We start from the raw sequence: 14,312 nt of genomic DNA, 5'->3' as shown, positions 1-14,312 counted from the left end.
TATGGAGGCTGAACAACACGCTGCTGAATAACCAACAAATCACAGAAGAAATCAAAAAAGAAATCAAAATTTGCATAGAAACGAATGAAAATGAAAACACAACAACCCAAAACCTGTGGGACACAGTAAAAGCAGTCCTAAGGGGAAAGTTCATAGCAATACAGGCACACCTCAAGAAACAAGAAAAAAGTCAAATAAATAACCTAACTCTACACCTAAAGCAACTAGAAAAGGAAGAAATGAAGAACCCCAGGGTTAGTAGAAGGAAAGGAATCTTAAAAATTAGAGCAGAAATAAATGCAAAAGAAACAAAAGAGACCATAGCAAAAATCAACAAAGCCAAAAGCTGGTTCTTTGAAAGGATAAATAAAATTGACAAACCATTAGCCAGACTCATCAAGAAACAAAGAGAGAAAAATCAAATCAATAAAATTAGAAATGACAGTGGAGAGATCACAACAGACAACATAGAAATACAAAGGATCATAAGAGACTATTATCAACAATTATATGCCAATAAAATGGACAACGAGGAAGAAATGGACAAATTCTTAGAAAAGTACAACTTTCCAAAACTCGACCAGGAAGAAATAGAAAACCTTAACAGACCCATCACAAGCACGGAAATTGAAACTGTAATCAAAAATCTTCCAGCAAACAAAAGCCCAGGTCCAGACGGCTTCACAGCTGAATTCTACCAAAAATTTAGAGAAGAGCTAACACCTATCCTGCTCAAACTCTTCCAGAAAATTGCAGAGGAAGGTAAACTTCCAAACTCATTCTATGAGGCCACCATCACCCTAATACCAAAACCTGACAAAGATGCCACAAAAAAAGAAAACTACAGGCCAATATCACTGATGAACATAGATGCAAAAATCCTAAACAAAATTCTAGCAATCAGAATCCAACAACACATTAAAAAGATCATACACCATGACCAAGTGGGCTTTATCCCAGGGATGCAAGGATTCTTCAATATCCGCAAATCAATCAATGTAATACACCACATTAACAAATTGAAAAACAAAAACCATATGATTATCTCAATAGATGCAGAGAAAGCCTTTGAGAAAATTCAACACCCATTTATGATAAAAACTCTCCAGAAAGCAGGAATAGAAGGAACATACCTCAACATAATAAAAGCTATATATGACAAACCCACAGCAAACATTATCCTCAATGGTGAAAAATTGAAAGCATTTCCTCTAAAGTCAGGAACAAGACAAGGGTGCCCACTTTCACCATTACTATTCAACATAGTTTTGGAAGTTTTGGCCACAGCAATCAGAGCAGAAAAAGAAATAAAAGGAATCCAAATTGGAAAAGAAGAAGTAAAACTCTCACTATTTGCAGATGACATGATCATCTACATAGAAAACCCTAAAGACTCCACCAGAAAATTACTAGAACTAATCAATGATTATAGTAAAGTTGCAGGATATAAAATCAACACACAGAAATCCCTTGCATTCCTATACACTAATAATGAGAAAACAGAAAGAGAAATTAAGGAAACAATTCCATTCACCATTGCAACGAAAAGAATAAAATACTTAGGAATATACCTACCTAAAGAAACTAAAGACCTATATATAGAAAACTATAAAACACTGGTGAAAGAAATCAAAGAGGACACTAATAGATGGAGAAATATACCATGTTCATGGATTGGAAGAATCAATATAGTGAAAATGAGTATACTACCCAAAGCAATTTATAGATTCAATGCAATCCCTATCAAGCTACCAACAGTATTCTTCACAGAGCTAGAACAAATAATTTCACAATTTGTATGGAAATACAAAAAACCTCGAATAGCCAAAGCGATCTTGAGAAAGAAAAATGGAACTGGAGGAATCAACCTACCTGACTTCAGGCTCTACTACAAAGCCACAGTTATCAAGACAGTATGGTACTGGCACAAAGACAGAAATATAGATCAATGGAACAAAATAGAAAGCCCAGAGATAAATCCACGCACATATGGACACCTTATCTTTGACAAAGGAGGCAAGAATATACAGTGGATTAAAGACAATCTCCTTAACAAGTGGTGCTGGGAAAACTGGTCAACCACTTGTAAAAGAATGAAACTAGAACACTTTCTAACACCATGCACAAAAATAAACTCAAAATGGATTAAAGATCTCAAAGTAAGACCAGAAACTATAAAACTCCTAGAGGAGAACATAGGCAAAACACTCTCCGACATACATCACAGCAGGATCCTCTATGACCCACCTCCCAGAATATTGGAAATAAAAGCAAAAATAAACAAATGGGACCTAATTAAACTTAAAAGCTTCTGCACATCAAAGGAAACTATTAGCAAGGTGAAAAGACAGCCTTCAGAATGGGAGAAAATAATAGCAAATGAAGCAACCGACAAACAACTAATCTCAAAAATATACAAGCAACTCCTACAGCTCAACTCCAGAAAAATAAATGACCCAATCAAAAAATGGGCCAAAGATCTAAATAGACATTTCTCCAAAGAAGACATACAGATGGCTAACAAACACATGAAAAGATGCTCAACATCACTCATTATCAGAGAAATGCAAATCAAAACCACTATGAGGTACCATTTCACACCAGTCAGAATGGCTGCGATCCAAAAGTCTACAAATAATAAATGCTGGAGAGGGTGTGGAGAAAAGGGAACCCTCTTACACTGTTGGTGGGAATGCAAACTAGTACAGCCACTATGGAGAACAGTGTGGAGATTCCTTAAAAAACTGGAAATAGAACTGCCTTATGATCCAGCAATCCCACTGCTGGGCATACACACTGAGGAAACCAGAAGGGAAAGAGACACGTGTACCCCAATGTTCATCGCAGCACTGTTTATAATAGCCAGGACATGGAAGCAACCTAGATGTCCATCAGCAGATGAATGGATAAGAAAGCGGTGGTACATATACACAATGGAGTATTACTCAGCCATTAAAAAGAATACATTTGAATCAGTTCTAATGAGGTGGATGAAACTGGAGCCTATTATACAGAGTGAAGTAAGCCAGAAGGAAAAACATAAATATAGTATACTAACGCATATATATGGAATTTAGAAAGATGGTAACAATAACCCTGTATACGAGACAGTAAAAGAGACACTGATGTATAGAACAGTCTTATGGACTCTGTGGGAGAGGGAGAGGGTGGGAAGATTTGGGAGAATGGCATTGAAACATGTGAAATGTCATGTATGAAACGAGATGCCAGTCCAGGTTCAGTGCACGATGCTGGATGCTTGGGGCTGGTGCGCTGGGACGGCCCAGGGGGATGGTATGGGGAGGGGGAGGGAGGAGGGTTCAGGATGGGGAGCACGTGTATACCTGAAATTTAAAAAAAAAATAAAAAAAATAATAAAAAAACAAAAAAAAAAAAAAGAAAGAAACATGACAGCTGAATGCAAAAAAAAAAAAAAAAAAAAATTTATTACTGGTCCAATCAAAAGAACTCAAGAAGGGTAGAGGGGGAAATTTCTCCCTCCCTGAGAATACTGATATAAATTAATTATTGGACACAAAAACAAACAAATAAAGGAAAAGAGACAAGTATCTCTTGCTGCTGCTGCTGCTGCTAAGTCGCTTCAGTCGTGTCCGACTCTGTGCGACCCCATAGACGGCAGCCCACCAGGTTCCCCCATACCTGGGATTCTCCAGGCAAGAACACTGGAGTGGGTTACCATTTCCTTCTACAATGCATGAAAGTGAAAGTGAAGTCTCTCAGTCGTGTCCGACTCAGCGACCCCATGGATTGCAGCCTACCAGGCTCCTCCATCCATGGGATTTTCCAGGCCAGAGTACTGGTGTAGGTTGCCATTGCCTTCTCTGTAATAGACTGTGAAAAGGGAGGTAAAACGTAACTCTGTAGTTGAGGAAACTGGCCTACACTACTTGAACCAGGTGACCAAGTTTAACATCATCAGTGGCAAGTTATGTTAACAGCATGTTTCCGTGACATCCGATGAAAAGAGTATCTCATCATCTCTGTGATGTTTTTCCCCAAATCCATAACCCCAGTCTGATCATGAGAAAAATAAAAAACACAAACAAACCTAAATTGAGGGACATGCTAAAAAACACGTGATTAGTACTTTACAAAACTCAGGTATAGGAACAAGGGATATCCCTGAGGAGCCATCTCAGGTCAGAGGAGACTAACGAAACATGACTACTAAATGTGATGTCATATCCTGGATGAGATTCTGGGACCAAAAAAAAACTCGGCAGCAGTGGGAAGAGTAGCAAAATCTGAATAAAATCTGAAGTTCAGTTAATAGAAATATTCCAGTGTTGGTTCCTTAGTTTTGACAAAGCTACCAAGATAATGTAACAATATGGAAAACGAGGTGGGGGGTATACACAGACTCTGTACTATCTTTTCAATATTTCTATAAATCTAAAACTATCCTAAAATAAGAAGTGCACTGGGACGACCCAGAGGGATGGTATGGGGAGGGAGGAGGGAGGAGGGTTCAGGATGGGGAACACATGTATACCTGTGGTGGATTCATTTTGATATTTGGCAAAACTAATACAATTATGTAAAGTTTAAAAATAAAATAAAATTTAAAAAAAAAAGAAGCTCCCTTAAAGAAACAGCAGGATGTATTGAGAACAGTTTAGAGACTCTTTCAATGACTTGATAAGAGTCTGAATTAGAGAGACACTGTGTCAGCAGAGAAGAGAGTCAGGATTTTTAAAGCAGGTCGAACATGACTTGGTAACTGTGTTAGGGAAAAAGGGAATCTGGTGTATAGAGACAGAGGACAGAGAGAACCTTTTTGGTGAGTGGATGAGCCAAGTCATAAATCCAGGTCCTCTGCCCCTTTAAAACCATTAGATGCATAGCATATAGTATATAGGAGAGCCCACCTGAACATAGGGCACTAATCCATGCATGGAGCAGAGTGATAGGATGAGACTAGAAAGAAGGATGTGGATAAAAGATGAACTAGGAACATTGCAGTTGATTAGACTGAGTACCATGGATAAGTAAGGACCAAAGATGGCTTTCAGCCTAAGATCTGAAATGAGGATGACACTCTCAAGAGAATAAGAAAAGTTTAGAAAAGGAGGACTGACAAGAAAGATTATCATATTTGTTTGGTACAGTGTTTGGCAGAAAGCAAAGAGGAACTAAAAAGACTCTTAGTGAAGGTGAAAGAGGAGAGTGAAAAAACTGACTTAAAACTCAATTCAAGAAAAAAAGATCTTAGCATCCAGTTCCATCACTTCATGGCAAATATATGGGGAAACAATGGAAACAGTGACAGACTTTTTCTTGGGCTCTGAAATCACTGTGGATGGTGACTGGAACCATGAAATTAAAAGATGCTTGCTCCTTGGAAGAAAAGTTATGACAAACCTAGACAGCATATTAAAAAGCAGAGACATCACTTTGCCAACAAAGATCCATATAGTCAAAGCTATGGCTTTTCCAGTAGTCATGCATGGACGTGAGAGTTGGACTATAAAGAAGACTGAGTGCCGAAGAATTGATGCTTTTGAACTGTGGTGCTAGAGAAGACTCTTGAGAGTCCCTTGGACTGCAAGAACATTAAACCAGTCAATCCTAAAGGAAATCAACACTGAATATTCATTGGAAAGACTGATGCTGAAGCTGAAACTCCAATACTTTGGCCACATGATGCAAAGAAGTGAGTCCCTGGAAAAGACTCTGATGCTGGGAAAGATTGAAGGGAGGAGGAGAAGGGGAAGATAGAGGATGAGATGGTTGGATGGTGTCATTGACTCAAAGAACATGAGTTTGAGCAAACTCTGGGAGATAGTGATGGACAGGAAAGCCTGGTGTGTTGCATTCCACGAGATCACAAAGAGTTGAACATGACTAAGTGACTGAACAACAACAAAAGTGTTTGAAAATGATGTCAGGGCATCAATGGAAATTCTCCAGAGTAGAACGAAGCCACATAGAGTCTGGAGACATAAACCATAAATCTAGAGATGTGAGAAAGACTAAGAAAAGATCATTTGAATTGGCAAGAATTCATTATTAAAATGCAAGAGGTTAGTTTAACAGAAGTAGGACTAGAAGCCAGAATCTACTCCAATTGTTTTCATTTTCTTCACATTCTCTCTCTTGCTGTGCTTGTTCCACACCCATCTACATTTCCTTATTTGAAATATGGTTAGTCATCTATTGATCTTTCAACCTTAAATATACGCTTCTACCTTTAGCAATGGAATTTTTCTTGGTTTCCTTACACCATAAAACCATTTTGTTTTCTTCCAGTAAACATTTACATGTCTCAACTAGACTGTTTCCTTCTCCCCTATTTGAGCATTTAGTTAATCATTGCTGGAGAGGAATCACTGCCAGGTTGGGAAAAGAGCAAAGCTGCTGAAAATGAGGCTCAGGTCTCTGTCAACAAGGAAAGACAGAAGGGGTAATCTCCAACACTGATGGCTTGCCCCCTTTTTTATATATAATTTTTTATTTGGCTTGGGACACAAGAACCATCCCCCCCCCACCTTTAAAAAAAATTAATGCAAGAGCAGTTCAGAAGTTTCCTATTAATTAGATATACAGTGAAGAAAGATTTTACCAATTAGAGAAAAGAGAAAGGGCAGGAGGTTGATCCCAAATTTATCATAAGCTATAGTGTGTCAGTATTAGTAATAGTAACCATGTACTAAGCCCTTAGTGCCATGGGCTGAGCCATGAGCTTTACGTGCATCATCTTCTTTATTTCTCATGACAACTCCATGAAGTAGGTGTAGGTCCACAGTCCCTAATTCATTATACCAAACCATGCAGACTTCTGAAAACCAGAAATTTCTGTTGTTTTATTTTGTAACTCATTAGACAGAAAAATCTGTCAAGAGATCATGTAAGGCTATTTATTTTCTTTACATGTTTTGCTGCAGAATTACTAGTGCAGAATTACTAGAATTACTAGTCTAGGAAGTTGCTAAGAGCATAAATCTTTTTTTTAATTTAAATTTATTTATTTTAATTAGAGGCTAATTACTTTGCAATATTGTATTGGTTTTGCCATACATCAACATGAATCCACCACGAGTGTACACGTGTTCCCCATCCTGAACCCCCCTCCCGCCTCCCTCCCCATACCATCCCTCTGGGTCATCCCAGTGCACCAGCCCCAAGCATGCTGTATCCTGCATTGAACCTGGACTAGCGATTCATTTCTTATATGATATTATACATGTTTCACTGCCATTCTCCCAAATCATCCCCCCACCTCCCTCTCCCACAGAGTCCAAAAGACTGTTCTCTACATCTGTGTCTCTTTTGCTGTCTCGCATACAGGGTTATCGTTACCATCTTTCTAAATTCCATATATATGTGTTAGTATACTGTATTGGTGTTTTTCTTTCTGGCTTACTTCACTCTGTATAATTGGCTCCAGTTTCATCCACCTCATTAGAACTGATTCAAATGTATTCTTTTTAATGGCTGAGTAATACTCCATTGTGTATGTGTACCACAGCTTTCTTATCCATTCATCTGCTGATGGACATCTAGGCTGCTTCCATGTCCTGGCTATTAGAAACAGTGCTGTGATGAACATTGGGGTACACATGTCTCTTTCAATTCTGGTTTCCTCAGTGTGTATGCCCAGCAGTGGGATTGCTGGGTCGTATGGCAGTTCTATTTCCAGTTTTTTAAGGAATCTCCACACTGTTCTCCATAGTGGCTGTACTAGTTTGCATTCCCACCAACAGTGTAAGAGGGTTCCCTTTTCTCCACACCCTCTCCAGCATTTATTGCTTGTAGACTTTTGGATCTAAGAGCATAAATCTTTAAAAGTTCTATTACAAAGAAAAATATGTGCAACTTTGTCTGGTGACACATGGTAACCAGACTCACTGCAGTGATCATTTTGCAACATATAAAATGTCAAATCACTAAGTTCTACACCTGAAACCAATATAATGTTGTATGCCAATTATACTTCAGTAGAAAAAAATCATCTCAATTGATAACAATACAATAATTTTCCTTTATTACCCCAACGGCAAATACTTATCACTTGCCTTTCATGCATTGAATACAGAAAGGCTCTATAGAGGGTTTATGACATTATTTTCTTGCTACTCTGGTAAATGATTAAAAGAACTAGGAATTTTGAGTTTGCAGAAATTAGTATTTAAGAAATAGACTCACAGATATAGAAAACAAACTTATGGTTACCAAAAAGGATAGCAGAGTGGAGAGGGGAGAAATAAATTAGGAGTTTGGGATTAAATATATACAAATATTTGCACACTACCATATATAAAATAAACAACAAACTACTGTATAGCACAGGGAACTATACTCAATATCTTGTAAAATGGAAAAGAATCTGAAAGAGAATAAACATTTAAATGTATAACTGAATCACTTTGCTGTCCACCTAAACCTCAGTACTGTAATTTAACTGTCCTTCAATTTAAAAAGAAAAGAGTGTGTAGATTGAGCCTGATAGTTGTCTTCAAAAGTCTATATTTGAAGCACATTATTTCCAATCTTAAGACCCTTTTTGAACTCACGTCTACTTTCAGGAACCTATTCCCTACTCTCTTTAGAGCAAAAGTTCTTCAAATGTATGTCATTCTCTTCATTTCCATTTTCTCACATTCTCTTCACTTTCTAACTTACTTTGAATGTAATTTATATAATCCCTTCTACCAGCACCTAACACATAATAAGTCTGCATAAGTATTTGGTGAATTAAAAAGTACATCAGTTGTAAAACTTCAATGTACTAAGGAAGTGGTGAGGTTGAGGCACTTCCCCATCTGGTTCACCCCACATGAACTGATACGCTGAGTGTCAGCTAAAGGATAGGTACAGCACAGTGATCCGGTTTACATACAGTGACTTGCATGCTAAGTCACTTCAGTCATGTCTGACTCTTTGCAACTCTACAGACTGTAACCCACCAGGCTACGCTATCCATGGGGTTCTCCAGGCAAGAATACTGGAGTTGGTTGCCATGCCCTCCTCCAAGGGATCTTCCCGACCTAGGGATCAAGCTTGGGTCTCTTAGGTCTCCTGCGTTGGCAGGCAGGTTCTTTACCACTAGTGCTATCTGGGAAGCCCCAGTTATACACATACATGTATCTATTCTTTTTTCAGATTCTTTTTCCACATGGGTTATTATAGGACACTGAGTAGAATTCCTTGTGCTGTATAGCAGGTTCTCATGAGTTATCTCTTTTATATATAGTAGTATGTATCCATTAATCCCAAACTTCTAAGTTATCCCTCCCCCTACATTTCCTCTTCAGTAATAGGTTTGTTTTCTAAGTGTGTGAGTAAGTATGTGTGTGAGTGTGTAAGAGCGTGTGTAAGTTTTCTAAGTGTGTAAGTGTGAGGACAGAGTTTTTTTTTAAAGAAACTTTGGAATATCTCATGACGGGGGGTAAGACAGGTAAATTTTGTGTAGCAGAGTAAGTAAGAGTATAACTTTGAGTTGGAAGATAATTAACAAGATTTTAGACATGATTATTAGAATTTAACACATGGAGTGAGAGAAAGGTAACGATCCTCTAGTCCACTGAAGTGGTTAAACCATCCTGCAGTAGCATTCCAGATAATTCCCTTTAAAAAGCACAAAGACAAAATGGAACCACCCTGAGGAAGAAAAACTTGAAGCAATATCAAGTGCGAATAGTTGACAGACTGGGTTGGCTCACAGAAGAGGACATTCAAAGTGAACAATAGTCATTATTAACAAACATTTGGAGGATCAGGATGTGGCAAAACAGAACTGACCTGAGGTCAAGCAGTAGGATAAATAGATGGAAATTCCAGAAAAGGTTTCAACTCCATAGAAGAAACTGCCAGTCCCTGTCACCTGAAGTGTTTAAACATTGGCACATGCCCACTGTCAGACAGATGAGATTTAAACATCAGATAAAGAGTTAGAACAGATGATTCGTGTCTTCCCCAATCCCGTGGAGAACATGATTATTCTAGAGAACAGTGACAAACCCTGGAAAGTCATGTTGCGATAGCTAGCTGACATTTAGTTTGCCCTACAACTGTACTGTTACAAAACAGCATTCAGGTTCCCTACTTTTAACTATGAAACTTTTATGATGTGGATCTGCTGATGATGTTAAAACAACCAGTTGATTGGAATTCTGAGGAATATGTGAGCTCAGTACCGTGCTGACACCTATAAAACAAGGGTGCAACCCCACTGCCTTCAACATTCTTTGACGACAAAAAAAGAAACCCAAGAAAGAGAAGAATATTTTAACTCCAGTTATATTCTTAGTGGTAACAGATAAAGACCTATTTCAGTGAGACCAAAGTAATTGGAGAAATAGCTCAGGGTGGATTTTCCATGGCCACAGGATGGGCCTGTACAAAGTCACGAAACATTAGGCAATAGGAGAGATAAGAGGGGAAGGCTGCCATCTACTGCCCACCACAGTGAACAAAGGTGTGCATCTGTGAGGGGCAAGCAGGTATTGTAGAGAGAGAAGAACACATTAGATAAAAAATTCAGTATGGTATCTAAGCAAGAACAGACAGAAGATAATAGGGACCAGAAACTTACCCACAGTGGTTTCTGGGCAATGGTTTGCAACAAGGGTGATATGGCATGTGAGGGGAAAGTGCTGATTTCAGTAATTGAAAACGGATTGATTATCCACAAATCTATGTTAAAAAAGACTGAATCTTGACATCTATCTACATCATCTATAAAAATTAATTACAGTAGATTGTAGAACTTCTAGAATTATATAGAATATCTTCATAATTTTTCAGCAGGCAAAACTTTCTTAAACAGGAGACTCTCCCCCCAAAAAGAACACTAATGATAAAGGAAAAGATTGCTAAGTTGGAACCTGTTAAGATTAAGGACCTTTGTTCATCAAAAGATATCACTGAAAAGATGAAAATGTAAGCCACTCAATAGAAGAACATATTTGTAATACATGGATCAAAAGGAAACTGAAGCTGGAGGAGTAAAGAAACTTGAGGGTTGTCAGTGGCAATATTAAATTAGGAACCCAGGCCTCCTAAAGCTTAAGCTAGTGCTAACCATGTCACTATACTCAAATGCTCAAGCAACTGTTTCAAAGTGAAAAGTGGTGGGACATAAAAAAGTGCATTAGGAAGAACAAACAGGAGATTTGAAGTCATTTGTCAGATATACACTGCGTGTGTGCTCAGTCGCTCAGTGTCCTACTCTTTGCAACCCCATGGACTGTAGCCTGCCAGACTCCTCTGTCCATAGAATACTGGAGTGGGTTGCCATTTGCTCCTCCAAGGGATCTTCCCAACCCAGGAATCAAACCCCATTTCCTGCATTGCAGGTGGATGCTTTACCACTGAACCACTGGGGAAGCTCCAGATATATATTATATAAATATACATATGTATACATACACACATAGATATATAAATGTATGTACACATACACACGTGTATATATATCAGTTCAGTCACTCAGTTGTGTTTGACTCTTTGTGACCCCGTGGACTGACGCGTGCCAGGCCTCCCTGTCCAGCACCAACTCCCAGAGCTTGCTCAAACCCATGTCCATCAAGTTGGTGATGCCATCCAGCCATCTCATCCTCTGTTACCCCCTTCTCCTCCTGCCTTCATTCTTTCCCAGCATCAGGGTCTTTCCCAAAGAGTCAGTTCTTTGCATCAGGTGGCCAAAGTATTGGAGCTTCAGCTGCAGCATCAGTCCTTCCAATGAATATTCAGGGTTGATTTCCTTTAGGGTTGACTGGTTTGATCGCCTTGCAGTCCAAGGAACTCTCAAGCGTCTTCAGAACCGCAATTCAAAAGCATCAATTTTTTGGTGCTCAGCCTTCCTTATGGTCCAATTCTCACATCCATACATGACTACAGGAAATATGTGTATGTTAGTATTTGATCTCTGTGGTCAGAAACATGATAATTGAAATCTTTGTGCCTTAGTTTCCTTACTTGTAAAATGGAAATAATAATGCTATAGGGTCTTTAAATGATGAAAATAAAGTACCACAGTGCCTGGCATAAAGATTTGAAATTTTTTAGCCACAATGATTATAATTATAGTAATGATGATGATCTAATTTTTTTTAACTATTAAGTGATAGGTTTATGAACTTCTATGAGAGATTAAAGAGGAGGGGGAATTATAACTAATTGAATCAAGGACCATAGATATTTTAGCCAAGCTTTAGAGGATGGGTACAAAATCATTGGTACCTTTTAACAGAGTAAGCAGTATAAAGAAAAGAAGAGATCATTTAAGAAAAATCAGAAAAGTCCATGAGTTTTGAAAAATGAGATTTAACAGTTAAGATGCAGCTAAGTCAAAGAAGTCTTCAAGTGTCAGGTTAAATATATGAAGCTGAGTCTCTCCAATTTCTGTAATTTTTATACCTGTCAAACCTTGAGAACAGGATGTGAAAATTAACAGGTGTTCAACCAACATCCCCATTCCAGCCAATACTCTCAGCACCCATTACAACAGTTCTTTTAAGGTTTGTCATCGTTCTTTATTCAGGTGCATAATTAGTCCTTGACACAAAGGACAGTAGGTCATAGTACATTTGATTGAGTTCCTGATAATATACTGATGGATATGTATACAGAGAAGTAAAGTGAAGGAGGGACTGACACAAGGCTAGGCCATGTAAACACATTAAATATGACTAACAGTCTAGAACAGTAGCAGAATTGTTCCAACCAGTGCTCATCCCATCCTCTAGGGCACATAGTATTTATTCTAACAGTATTTATTCTGTCAAAACATTGATCATAAGAAGCTTAAATGTTTTACCATTATTCCAATCCACGGAAAAAGAGTGATATTATTACCAGTTAGCAATTATTATTCCAAGGGAGATGAAAGAATATTTTTGCACAATATTTATTTTTCTAGGTTTATTTTTACTCAAACCAAATATCTTATGAAATACATTTTTGTAGTTAAAGAAAATAATTTCCCCAGAGTTCTATCACAGTTGAAACAGCAGTGTTGTAATTAGAGCCAGGTTTGTCTCTTCATGTCCTCTTCGATTTGTGCCTCCAAAGAACCATCTCCTATCATAATTTAGGGCAGTTTCTAACTAGAATTTTACCCAGGTTCTTTTTTTTTTTTAATTTAAATTTATTTATTTTAATTAGAAGCTAATTACTTTATAATATTGTATTGGTTTTGCCATACATCAACATGAATCCGCCACGTGAATTAGAAAACAAGATTGAATGGAGTCCATGGGATTTCATTGTAGTAAAATGTTTTTCAAATTGCAAGTCAGGACTGGTGAACTATGAGATAGGACAGAATAAAATGTACCAAGAACCATCGTGTATCATAAGATTATGTTTTATTTCTTAACAGTCTTACTTGTCTATGACATACATGTGTGTGTATGTATATACTAGGCCATAACACAAAATCTGTGTTTTACTTTGGGTCCAGAGTCAAAATGTGTATTAATCAGTGTTTTGGAAAGAGCCTGGGCTTTGGCATCAGATGGTTCTAAATCTGAATGTTTTAATACTGCTATTATTATCTAAAGCGTTTCTGTCCCAGGGGATCAGGGTTGATGCACTGGATGACCCTGAGGGACGGGATGGGGAGGGAGATGGGAGGGAGGGGCAAGATGGGGAACACATGTACACCCATGGTAATTCATATGAATGTATGGCAAAAAACACCACAACATTGTAAAGTAATTAGTCTCCAATTAAAATAAATTTTTAAAAAAGAAAAAAAGAGTTACTGTCCCAAGTCAATCCTCTGTCCTCAGACTACTTGTGAAACCAAAGAAAAATTCCTTTTCCAATAAAATTCAAATATTAACAGCCCCAACCCTTTATGGTGGCTATTGGAAACTTCTTATTAACAATAAAACTAATGTTTAAATTATGATTTGAAATGAACAAAACTTTACTCATTCAGATGATATTTATAAATGCTTAGCCTAAACTCCATGAGAGCAGAAATCATATGGATTTCCTTTGCACTCAAGCCAGACTTTTTAAATAGCAAGGCTCTATGAATATTCAATTATAATAATGGCTGAGCAAATAAAAGACTAAAGAAGCCAGTGAAGGACTACTCTATTGCAGACACTGGAGTAAAAATGAACAAGGCATAAAACTGAGTCTTTAGGAAAATCAGATTTATACATGTACTACTCAACTTACGTTTTCAGTAAATATTTATTTAGAACCTACTCTTTTCCAGGTACTTTGCTTGCTACTACAGTAAACAAAACAACAAAATTTGCTCCCTAAAGGTGAAGAGATATTACATAATAATCATAAAAACAGCTATAGAATGGAAGTTAAGTGCTATGCAG

The sequence above is a fragment of the Bos javanicus genome, chromosome 7, assembly GCF_032452875.1.
Source record: "Bos javanicus breed banteng chromosome 7, ARS-OSU_banteng_1.0, whole genome shotgun sequence".
NCBI lineage: Eukaryota > Metazoa > Chordata > Mammalia > Artiodactyla > Bovidae > Bos > Bos javanicus.
The sequence above is the reverse complement of the archived record's forward strand: the minus strand, read 5'-3'. Positions refer to the sequence as shown.